Source organism: Callorhinus ursinus, unplaced genomic scaffold (assembly GCF_003265705.2).
Source record: "Callorhinus ursinus isolate GAN/ISIS: 27379988/994484 unplaced genomic scaffold, GSC_fseal_2.0 scaffold3, whole genome shotgun sequence".
NCBI lineage: Eukaryota > Metazoa > Chordata > Mammalia > Carnivora > Otariidae > Callorhinus > Callorhinus ursinus.
In genome coordinates, this window is record NW_027397065.1 from 24,937,650 (window position 1) to 24,947,865 (window position 10,216).

General features: G+C 42.4%; 1 long non-coding RNA gene across 1 annotated transcript; it reads left to right on the forward strand.

Annotated features, from left to right (window-relative positions):
• Nucleotides 1-2,159: 2,159 nt before the first annotated feature.
• On the forward strand, nt 2,160-6,253 carry LOC141371802 (uncharacterized). Its single transcript, XR_012377035.1, has 3 exons — nt 2,160-2,296; nt 4,435-4,635; nt 6,233-6,253. It is a non-coding gene; the product is annotated as an uncharacterized lncRNA (long non-coding RNA).
• Nucleotides 6,254-10,216: the final 3,963 nt, after the last annotated feature.

Consider the following 10,216-nt stretch of genomic DNA (forward strand, 5'->3'; position numbering starts at 1 on the left):
GTGTGTGTGTGTGTGTGTGTGTGTGTGTGTGTGTGTGTGTGTGTGTGTGTTGGGGAAGGATGGGGTGTGGAAGAGGCAACATGTTGCCTGGAGTGTCTGTTGAGTGCATTAGAGAAGGACTCCATGAAGAACACTGTTCTGGTTCCCAGTCAGATTTATCCCCAGCGGGCAACTGCCTTGTCTGTGTCTAGTAAAGAATGTATTTTTGCCTTTACTGAGGACCCAGCCAATTGATCCTGCAACCTCTGAGGGAAGGAATATTATTATATCTGCTGTTTTCATCAGTGTTTTCTTTATCATTTGGTAGTCCAACAGAAGCAAGGGCCATTAGTACCCTTAGAATTGGGTTTGTCTCCATCCAGTTACCCTAGAGTGGACAACTATGAACCCTGCAAAACAAATGAACAGTAAGCAAACCGACCAACAAAAAACAAAACACTTATTTCAAATGCGGGTCCCCTGGATATGAAAGGGTTGGTGTTGGAGGCATTCCTCTAAGCCTGTATGCCTACGGTGTCTGAACTGGACAAGTTTGAGGCCCTTCATCTGGAATAGTGTTTAGTGAACACCTCCTGTTACAGATAACAGTCTTGAAATTGTGAAAGGGCCCATTTTTAAAAGAACTACTTGTGTCACGGAAGAAGCCCCTCAGACAAGTACCTCAGGTAGTGCCATGCAGTGTGGCGCTTGGACCAGCAGCATCCGTATCAGCTGGGAGCTTGTAAGATGTGTAGAATCTCAGCTTCCGCTCCAAATCTACTGAATCAGAATCTCCCTTTATTTTTTTATTTTTTTTACTTTTTTTATTATGTTCATTTAGCCACCCTACGGTACATCCTGAGTTTTTGATGTAGTGTTCAGTGATTCATTAATTGTGTTTAACACCCAGTGCTCATCACCACACGTGTCCTCCTTAATACCCATCACCCAGCTACCCCATCCCCGACCCCCTCCCGTCTGTAACCCTCAGTTTGTTTCCTGGAGTCCAGAGTCTCTCATGGTTAGTGTCCCTCTCTGGTTTCGTCCCCTTCTGATTTCCCTCCCTTCCCCTGTGGTCCTCCTTGCTGTTCCTTATGTTCCACACATGAGTAAAACCATATGATATTATTTTTCTCTGCTTAACTTATTTCACTTAGCATAATCCCCTCCAGTCCCATCCACGTTGATGTAAAAGTTCGGTATTCGTCCTTTCTGATGGCTGAGTAATACAATGGAATACAATGGAATACAATGGAATACAAAGTAATACAATGGAATATTCATTGTATATGTGGACCACATCTTCTTTATCCATTCGTCTGTTGAAGGAAATATCGGCTCTTTCCACAGTTTGGCTGATGCGGACATTGCTGCTATGAACATTGGGGTGCATATGGTCCTTCTTTTCACTACATCTGTATCTTTGGGCTAATCTCCCTTTGGAAAGGTCCTGGGAGATTTATGTGCATGTTCAACTTTGGGAAGCTCTGCTCCAGTGTACTCATTGGGTCACATACCTTTTTAGAGTATCTGACTCATTACCCTGGAGTAGCAAAACATTGTGAGGGACTCTGGTTGATCCTTTCCCCAAATCCAAGGAAAATACCCCCAGAAAACAGAGATAATGCTAATAAGCATGACAATTACAAACAGATACTCTTCTTTGAATTAGCAATTGAAGAAATATCCAAAGAAATATGTGCAGTTCTTCATTTTAAGACCTTTTAAACCCTCAGATGACTTGAAGTGAAAGATGCCTCGGGAATGCAGCATAAAATTTAGATCCCTTAGAAATTTAGATCAAAGGTGAGAGTCATCAAAGTGTTTGTGGCCTCAAAGGCAAAAAGACATCAGTTGTGAAATACAAGAGTTGTGTTGAGACAGGTTTTGTCCCTTTGTGCGTCTTTATGAGGAAGAGTGCTTCTTGAGGCTTTGAACCCTCGAGACCTGCCAATTTGAGAGGAAAAGGTGGCATTTTCCTTTAAGCTACAGGTTGCATTCTCTTCAGATCCTCAAGCATCAAGGTCAGGCCCTGTTCAGAATAACTGAATGCTAATTGACTCGCTGAGAATTAATGTGCATTATCTTGTTTACACCAGTGTTCTGCTGGCAGTTTGTAAATCATTCTCTCCGGCGGGCTCTGACATGGATTTGAAGTTTGTTTCTGTTTTACAGGAGTTGGGTTCATCTCTAGCTATGCTAGAGGGTTAGAGAAATTAGATGGAATGAGAGAGGGGCGACCTCTTCCCTGCACACTTCTGCATCATGAATGATCGTCACAATTGACAGGAATTGTAGAGACTGCATTTACCTCCAGGTAAGAAACAGACTGGCTGGGTAATTATGCTAACACTTTCCAGGGAGATATTTTGTTTTTGTTTTTTACCTTTGCTAAATGTCTATAGGCTCCTGCTTGCTTGAACATCCTCTTGGCAACTAAACAACACACACAAGCGTGCACACACACACACAAATAGTCACAGACTGGCTGGCACACTCATAAAGACCATCAAGGTGACCTCAGTGATTTGTATGGCTACCCCTTGCCATGGTCCATTTCTCAATGCACTGGGCAGTCTTCCAAATACACAGCAGCTGTCTGTGCAGTAATCACTTCGACTTTGTTGAAACCCCAAGCAGGAGATATACAGTTCCCCTCCATCTTGCTCTGCTTTTGGTCTATATTAACTGTCATCCCACTGTTGTTTATTTTTCTTGCCACTAACTGGCTATGTAATTTTGGGCAAGTCACTGTGCTTCAATTTCCTTATCTAGACAATTAAAGGGTTGTCCTCTTTAGCTCTGGCCAGGATTTCATGCGTTTTCCTTTGATCCTAGGAAGCAAAATGGTTGCCAGCATCTAGGCAGCTCATCTTGGACCCAAAGCCTAGAGGAAGCTACAATGCTAGAGGGAAACTATTTATAGAGGGTTTGTTTGGGACTCCGGATCTGTCTCTGACTCAATATGCTTTTGACCTTCGGCAAGTCTCTTGGATCTTCAGTTTTCTCATCTGTAAAATGGAGATAGATATCCTGGCTTGCCTACCCTGCAGGGCTATGATGAGACAGTATACTGCACTCAGGAAAGTGCCATAGAGTGCAGAAGGTAGCAAATTTCCAGGCTTGTCTGATCATTCCTAAGTCACCAGGGAGAGAGCATCAAGTGGTCCTAGCTGCTGAGGGTCCTCAGCCAGAGCTACAGAGAGTTGAAGTTCAGCTCAGGCTACACAGCAGAACCCTGTACAGATCCCACGCCCTGCCCCACCCTCAGTATCACCTAATCAGAACTTTTAGGGGAAAGTCTCAGGCATATGAGATGGGCATGAAGCCAGATTTGGGAATCACTGATCTGGAGACAGAGAAATCTTACTATTTTCTTGATCTCAAATTTTAATATTGATTGTATATGACAGGATATTCCTTCTTACCTCTGATGTCTGAAGTATAGTTCAGACAGGATAGAGCTTATAGGGGGCTCTTCTGCTGTCGCCTTCTTCTCAAGCTTGACAAATACACCTTCCAGTCTTGATTCATGATTTTCTTGCCCATATACTAAATGGAAGAAATCTCTGACACTGCTGTTGGAAATGACCTTCCTGAGAACTGTACATCTTTTGGGAATGAGGCAAGGTTCAACTTGAGCTATATTTAGCCCTCTGAGTCCTCCTTTAAACATTAGCTAGGGCACAGTTGAACTTTATCTTTTGCCCTTTGGAGCCCTGCAACCATTAGTGAGGATGATAGGAGGAGGAGAAGAGCAAGTAGAGAGCCACACAAATAAATTTCTACTTAGATAGTTTTGTCACCAGTTAAGAGTCTGTCTGGCGCTGACACTAGTTAAGTTCTATGCCTAAGGAACAGCTGTGGGATGAGTTTATGCAAATTGCTTCACCAGTGACGAAGGCTTAGGCATGGTCCTTCCGTTCACTGTTTGATCCAGTCCCACCGTGTCTGGGAATAAGCTCAAACTAGGTATTTCAGAGCCACAGTTCCAGGCAGGTGCCATTAAGGACCTCAAAGGAGGTGGCAGGGGGGGATGTATGCAGAGAGAAAAATGACCCCATCTAAAATCTGTGATTCAAAATTAAGCAAAGCAAATTCTCAGGAGGTAGACTTTTTGTCTTTATTTACCTCACTTTAGTTTTTCAGTGAAATGAGGTAAGAACATCTGTCTCCTGCTAAATAGGAACCACATTCTTTCAGGTAAGAATGATAATGCTGGGGGAACACGTTTTTGCAAACTTGCCTTAAACTATTTCTGGGGTAATGGGCTTTCACAGCACTTCAGGTGCGGCTGTTAATAGCTTCTTGCTCCTTCCAGCAGAAATGCACTAGAGCTGTTTTCAGATGTGTGTTCACTTTGAGGAAAAGAACAACAGAACCTTCTCAGAGAGAGAGAGAGAGCAAGCGAGAGAGAGAGAAAGAGAAAGATTAAACCCTTTCTTTAATCTGCAGGAAAGAAGAAATTACCTCAGTGCATGTTCCTGCTGCTCTAACCAGCACTACTGGGGAAAAGCTACTTTCTGCATGACTGAAAAACATTTAGGACACAGAACTTGGGCTCCAACTCCTTTGTATTTCCCCGGCTACTTTAATACAGTGAGCTTTGGACTCCAGGGAGAAAGTCTAAAAATACTGGATCCTATTTGTTCAGAAGTAAGTACCAAAGATGGAAAAGGCCTGCTTTTGCCTTAAAGGAAGAAAGGAATATAAAGTCTTAATGTTTTTATTGTTAAACTCTAAATCAAAGTCAGACCTTGGAATATTGTTCTTTATTTTTATTTTAATAGGCAGTGTGAAGACATGGTAACACAAATTCAAATAGTACAAAAGGAAATATATTGTAAAGTTATTCTCCCCACCAGTACTCCAGTTCTCTTCCCTGAGGCCACCTCTGATGCTCTTTTCTTGTGAATCCTTCCCGGAATGTTCTCTGCATATCAAAGTGTGTGTGTGTGTGTGTGTGTGTGTGTGTGTGTGTGTGTGTGTGTACGCACATTGACAGAGCTCCCTCTCCCTTCATTTAACATGAATACTTGGATTGTGCACACACTCTCCTGCCCCCTTGCTTTTTTCACGTTCAAGATGTCCTAGAGATTATTTCATCTCAGGTCATAGAGACCAGCCTTCTTCATTTTAATAGCTCTATAGAAGTCCACTGAGGTGTGTATCATAATTCATTTAACTAGCTCCCACTGATGGGGATTTAGGCTCTTGTGATTCATTTGCCAGTCTAGTGTTGGAATGAATATTCTTATATCTTAAAGTATAAAATATTTTTAAATCATAAACTGACATAATGTAAATTGATTCTTAACATCTCTCCTCTTCTGTGGGTGCAAGTTTCTCCCAGGCCTGGCAGAAAACTTCAGCAGACTTCATTGTATTTTATTTTTGAAATATTAACTATAGATCAGAGTGCTGTGCTGATTTCTGGATGTGGGATTTCCCTCTGATTTAGTTAAGCTGGTACCAGCCTAGCCCAGGAAGAGAGTGTGAGCTGTTTCCACAAAGCTACTAGATCAGTTACTGAGTAAATAAGACCCTCTCTGCTACAATAGTAAGGTTATAAAAGTCATCTTAACAGCCTGAGGAAATCAATTCCAACAACAGTCTAGGAACCACCTCTGACTCAGGGCTTTCTGGATGCATAGAATTTCTGCCTCTGCATTGATAAGGTCATACATATGTATGCACCAGAACTCAGGGCTCCCTAGGGTTCTGGTTTTCAACTCTGAAAAAACAGAAATTGGAACACATTTGGAATGAGACTGAAGGCTCTGGGAATATTAGAGCTTTGTACTTTTATTTTTTAAATAGCAAGCATGTTTTGGGGATGGATAAATAGGGATCTAGCTACATAGGGATGGTGAGGTAATCCTTCTACCCGTCAGATGCAGGGCCATGCAAAGAAAAGCTACAAGCTTCCTATTCAGAGTGGAATTGCTAGAGAAGATTTGTCCTTTGATTTGTTCTTTGCTTGATAATGAAAAAGGAAAACTATATTGGGAAGGGGGCAGGCAGTACCTAGGTAGTGAGAAGAACACAGGTTGCGAGTTAGATGACCTATTAGTTCAAGTACTGCACTATTTCAGTTAGGACCAAGTCAGAAAGCGCAGGTCACACTTAAGTGAAAAAAGGAAACGTGTTCGTTCTACAGGATTGTTTTGACTGGGGTGTAAAAAGCATCAATGTACCCAGTCTCTCTTCACCTTTCAAGCTTTTGTTTGCTCTGTGTTGCCTTTATTCTCAGGCTCCAAATGGTGTACAATGGGTGCCAACAGCCCCTGTCCTGAATCTTCCCAGGCTCAAGGCTGCCAGACAGAAAAGCTCCTTTTTCCCTAAGAGTTTAAACAGATGACTAAGGATCTAAGGTCGGAGTGTTCTTACCAAGTGCCTTGGGGAATGGATACGGGGTGCCCTTGAATACATAAATGCCCCAGACAGCCTCTCACTAATAGGCATGTGGCTTTGGTTCACTTCATTTGTTATTGTCTGACTTTCCTTCTTTGTAAAATATGGCCAGACTTGATCTTTTTTGTGAACTCCTCCAGTTCTAAACTAATTTCCCTTCTTCCTTGCATCCTTTGCTTTTTCACATTTATTGAGCATTTATTCTAGACAGGCAATCTCTTGGTTCCTGTTCTCCACTGTTTGTATTTTAATATGTATAAGAAACAGATATGTATCTAAAAACATGTCACCTAATAGAAGTAAGCATAGAGAGCCACGGGAACACAGAAGAGGGATCAGTTAATTCACTTGTGATCATAACGTTTGAATCTAGTTTGCAACTTGACTTCAACAGGTCTGTGGGGCCAACATTAGGAGGCTGGATACATGGAAGACAAGGGTGAAGTTGGAATTCCTCACAAGCAGGAAAGTGCAGTGGCAAATTCATCCATACTTCCGTATCGAGTTACTAGAGCCATCTACACTGTTCCTTCCGGCAGTGCCCAAAGATGGTTGAGGACAGTGTAGAGACAGATCAGAAGGCACTAACCAAATGAAGAGTGGACAAGCATGATTTCTGAGCATCAAGAAACTGAGTTAAGAAGTAAATGCTGAGGGCGCCTGGGTGGCTCAGTTGGTTAGGCGACTGCCTTCGGCTCAGGTCATGATCCTGGAGTCCCTGGATGGAGTCCCGCATCGGGCTCCCTGCTCGGCAGGGAGTCTACTTCTCCCTCTGACCCTCCCCCTTCTCCTGTGCTCGCTCTCTCTCTCTCTCTCTCTCTCTCTCTCTCTCTCTTATTCTCTCTGTCTCAAATAAATAAAAATAAAGTCTTTAAAAAAAAAAAAGTAAATGCTGAAAGATAATTAGGTTATCCTATCTATAATAATCCTCTAATTATTATTCTAATAAGAGATTGTCAAGGAACAGAACAAGTCTAACTTCATTAAGCCCAGCTAAACCGCGCCACCACCGTCACACCAGGAAACAGCATAGCAAGTTGTATGAAGTTGGAAATCAGTTGACAGAGGAGATTGGATTTTTTTTTTCCCTAAAATCTTGAAACCTAGGAGAGTCTCCTTTGTGATGGATTGTGTATTCATACCTGAAGTCAGAGGAATAAATTAGAAGACCTCTTAAAGCCCTAGGGTCCTCGCATTTTAATATTTGGCTTTACCTCAATGGCTGTTCTATGAAGTAACTTTACACCAAAGGAAAAATTGCTACTGTATAGTGGTTGTTGCTGATTAAGGAGACATGGGCCTGGGAACTGTTTTAAAGAATACAAAGAGAATTCCATTCTCTCTAAATTGGGGCAGAAAATAACAACCAGAATTATCAGAAAAAAAGTAACATTAATGTTCTCCTCGAGCATATTCTCCTTGGGAACGCCAGAAGGCATCCTGGGGAGGATCACAGCAAAGACAGGAACTGTGGGAACAGAAGGGAGTAAATCAGGGTTGAAAGATGGAGTCTTCCTACTCTGACTTCTCTTTCTAATCCAGTTCTCTAAAGCACATTCTTAAGAGAATATATATATTCCCTTTTCTAGGCAGAGTTAATTGCAGTTTTATTTAGGAATAAGAGTGCTTTACTTTACCCTTTAAAGTTCCTTTTAGGACTATTGTGATTCTATTAGAATGCCTTAGGCATTAAATAGTGTCAGGAAACTATATGTTCTTGGTTCTCACATAAAATGGAGAAAAAGTGTTTCAAAGAGAAGAAAAAGAAAAAGGAAGTCTTTCCTATTCAGTGTTTACTTTTTACAGGAGTACAAATATTTACCATTGTTGCGATTTTCACACTGAAGACGAATGTCAGTTTACTGCAAAGATGTGAATTAATTCTTGAAGTAAAGTCTAATACTCAAAATGAATTTTCGAATGCATATTAGGACAAGCATGCTGTACGAGGCACCATGGAGAAAGTGAAAGACATGGTCACCACAGTGTCAGGGGCTTTCTAAGACTAATAGGAGGTAAGGTTTATTTATTTTTATTTTTATTTTTTAAAGATTTTATTTATTTATTTGACAGAGAGAGACACAGCGAGAGAGGGAACACAAGCAGGGGGAGTGGGAGAGGGAGAAGCAGGCTCCCCGCGGAGCAGGGAGCCCGATGTGGGGCTCGATCCCAGGACCCTGGGATCATGACCTGAGCCAAAGGCAGACGCTCAACCAGCTGAGCCACCCAGGCGCCCCGGAGGTAAGGTTTAGATTGATGTAGGCACAGTATGCTAAGAGACTTCCAAGGAAAGAAAACTCTTTCAGGATTAATTCTAAAGATGGAAGTAAAATTTTGTGTGGACCCTGAAACAAGGGTCAATTTTCTGAGAAGAAAGCAAGCAGGGGAGGGTTTCAAGATGGAAGGAAAATCGTGAGCAAAGAGGTGGGAAGCACAAGGGGCAACAGCAGGTGACACATAAGTGGGTGCGACTTATAAGCACTTAACTAGCAGTAAGGAAGGAATAGCAAAAAGCTGTGTGGAAACCTCTGGTTTACCTTTGGGGATGGAAAGGGACTGACCCATCAGGAAGCATGGACTGACTGGCCTTTGTGCTGCCCTTGCTGCCTAGACCATTACGCGGCACTGTGGTAGAATGGAGTGGGGCTAGAAGAACTATAAAGGAGTTAGCTCTCTGGGACCATCAGGGTTCTTATGTTTGAGGCACATTCTAATAATTGTTTGGGCTTTTAAATCATTTTGTTCCTCTGGTACAAACTCCTGGTCACACTGTAAACATCAGCTCCCGCTCCTCTCCTGTATGATAGGAATAGTGTCCTTTCATTTAGTATAATCTTTGTCATGTGCTCTGACATGTGATCACTGACTCTCAAATCAACCTTACAAAGTATATGTTATTATCTCCATTTTGTAGCCAAGCAGACTGGAGCTCACAGAATTTTAGCAGCTGTCCTCGAATAATAAGGGTACTAAGGTCAGAGCTAGGACTCAAACTTGCCAGCCATGTGAATGATCCACCTTTGAAGTGGATGCTCCAAACCCAGTCAAACCTTCTGCTGAATAGAGCCCCACCTGAGATAAGACTGAAGCCTCATGAAAGACCCTAAATAAAAAGCCAAGTTCTCACTGGATTCCTGACAAAAAGAAGCAGAGATAAAAATGACTGTTTTTGTCTAAAGCCACACGAATTATCCTAAGGATATCGGTGAGGCCTCTTTCCTCAACCACCCCTGTTCTTGTCCATTAGGGCTCACAAAGTGCCTGTTGTGTTAGGGTTAGAGGTTACCTTTCCACTCAGCAACACGGATTTCCACCCACCAAGGCTGACTGGGCTATAGCCACTGCAGAGTGTCCAACCTGTCAACAGCAGACCACCACTTAAGCTCCTGTGGTAGCACAGTCCTCCAGGGGAATTAGTTAGCTGGTCACATAGGACCACTTCCATCGTGGAAGAGACACACGTTGTTCTCGTTAGGATAGACACTAACTCTGGGTACTCATTTGCTTTCCCTGCCAGAACTACCATTCATTGCCTTAAGGCATGTCTTATTCATTGTCATGGTGTGTTAGTTTTCAGTGTTGCATAACAAATTACCAGAAACTTACTGACTTAAAACAACACTCATTTATTATTCCATGATTTCCATGGGTCAAGATTGTGGGCATTGCTTATCTTGGTTCTCTGCTGTCTCAACAGTCTGCAAAGTGTCGTCAGTCTGTGTTTTCATCTGGAGGTTCAGCTAGGGAAGAATCTACTTCTGTTCTCATTTGGCTTATTACTGGCTGTCATCTGGAGAATGATCTCAGGTCTTAGAGGTTGCAT